Genomic DNA, 2,509 nt, shown 5'->3' with positions numbered 1-2,509 from the left:
ACCTAGAGTTGAATAACTTCAAATCGTGTTATTAAAATTGGCCGCCACAACGTCAGATATCTTTGCACGAAGCTAATCACAAGGCATTACGTTGACATATCGCTTGAATGTTTTTGTTTTCATTTCGGATTCAAATAAATTAGAGTTTTCATAAGACACCCATGGCACGGTATGACATTATTCAGAGGAATAAGTAGATACAAATGATAAGCTAAACCATATTTTCGATGTCGTGTCATGTAGGCTCAAATCGGAATATTGTTGTGTTATTCTTGACCTTCATGTTTAATTCTAAATTGTTTGAGAAAAACTGCACCCTGTTACGCACCTAGAAATATGCCCTTTGGTTCCATTTATAGCGTGCTTACTGTAAATCCGGAAGGACAGGAACAAATAATCGAATTACGAACCAATGTTGGTTTTATGAGACAAGCAGTAACATTCTTATTTCTGTAACTATGAACTGAGGACACAATAATCTATATAACACGTTGCTAATTATATCATCGTTAGCAATGGTAGAACTCATAGGAAAAATGTCTGAGATCTTGCCAATCAACGACGGTGTATACCCGAAGTACTTCAAAGCCTGCAATATACGGCGTGAAATCATCAGGTTTTTTTATATTCAAATAGAACAGCCGTACTGATAAAAGTCATAACATAACATAAACTTTCAAACATTCTAAGATTTAATTATTATCACCGTATTCGCAGCAACTACTTTCTATTTAAACATAAACCGTTTGTCCTAGGCAATGAAGTCTAAATATACTCTATAATTACAATATCTACGTCTTCAACATAACAATCATCTTTGCTACGTTCCGTGAAAGTCTCGTGATTTGGTTGCAAAAATAGTGATTTAAATTTCACCATAAATTTACCTACTTTCAATTTTAATTGCCACTCCTCCAAATGGATCTCTTCAACTTCCAGCTCATTTGCCTAAGGTTGAATGAACTATCATAGGGCGTAGCTTATTCATCATTGCAATGAAATTAACCCCAAACAGGCACACCTTCAAGGGAAGCGTAGGGAAAACGGCAAGAGCGAGTATAATAATCCTAAATTTGGATGTGTAAAAGCGAAAGCGTACGTCTAATTACAAATCGTGTAGACACACTGGCTCCAACGAAAGTTGCGCGATTTTATGTGTACCCAAATTGTTGCTACGACTTTAGCCAGTTTATTGTTTTTATTCGTTTGAGTTTGACAGACTGATAGGAGCTGAGTCAAACACCTCCGAAAATAAGATTATTATTATGCTTTTCTTTTTTCCAACCAAATCGCTTTATCAAAATATACACCACTCAGATGAGAGAATGAATATGAAACAGCAGCAAACGATTCATTCGTTAGACCCTAAATCATATAATCTCACAACATCAATGACTGAAATTGGTGCATTTCACTGGCAACATGATGACGTATCGTCATGTCCATGGCTCGAATGATTTTCTCAACATAGAAATCAGATTACTACAACATGCTAGATCCAAACAAAAAGCTTAAACATTGTCTCAGTAAAACAGTTGCTGACGTCGAGAGGCGTCAACTGTAAACCGATTAGGCCGAATAATACGCTTTCGAATGAATGGTCAATAGGTTTTGTCGTTTTTTGAAATACATCCGCGTTGTAAGTTGACAAAGCATCTTAAACATTCGTCTAAAGCTCGCTACTAAAGAAGCTTTGTAGTTTGATGGATCATTGAGTTGGAATGGATTAAATATTTTGAAGTTGAAAACATAGGGGAAATGGGGTAATCATAACGAATGTCAACGTGTGATACAAATCCAATAAACAAGAGCTTATCTGAAACAGCATTATGAGAGGTTATTGGTTTATCGGAGTTTTCAAGATACTTAAAACTTAAAATAAGTCATTTTAACCACATTTCAAGTTTCTTCATTCAAACACTATTGATGTATGTTTCTGTAAAAATGTCTATGTTAAGACTTAAATCTTTGAAGTATTTTTAACCACACCTTAGAATATTGCTATCGTTAAACAAACACATCATTACAACATATGTTTTTTCTGCATTTAAGTTTTTTTACGGAAGTAAAAGGTGTGCGAAGAAAGTAAAATCATTGAAATCGTTTTCACTCGAAATTACATCATACTACCCACAATTGCACGCGGTATGAATGAAGCAAGTGTGTTTAACATAAATATCACCAGTACAAACGAAAATTTGTGGAAAAAAAACTCTAACACTTATCTCGCCCCAGTTTACAGCCTATTGCTTCATCGAGCGCTCAGAACACTTACAGTAACCGAAAGCGGAAATTGAAAAGGTAATTTGAGCTAAAATTAGGATTGCATAAATTCCACCATCTGATAAACAACGTGAAACTGGATCAGTAGAAAATAGACACAGCCAACCGTGGGGGAGAAAACACACTAAAACCAGACGCCAAAAAGCCAACGTCCTCCTCCTACGCAACGTACGATCAGTCGATCAGGCGCATGAATCGGATGAGCTAACGAACTCACAATCACGCG

This window comes from Anopheles coluzzii, chromosome 2 (assembly GCF_943734685.1).
Source record: "Anopheles coluzzii chromosome 2, AcolN3, whole genome shotgun sequence".
Classification (NCBI taxonomy): Eukaryota; Metazoa; Arthropoda; class Insecta; order Diptera; family Culicidae; genus Anopheles; species Anopheles coluzzii.
The sequence above is the reverse complement of the archived record's forward strand: the minus strand, read 5'-3'. Positions refer to the sequence as shown.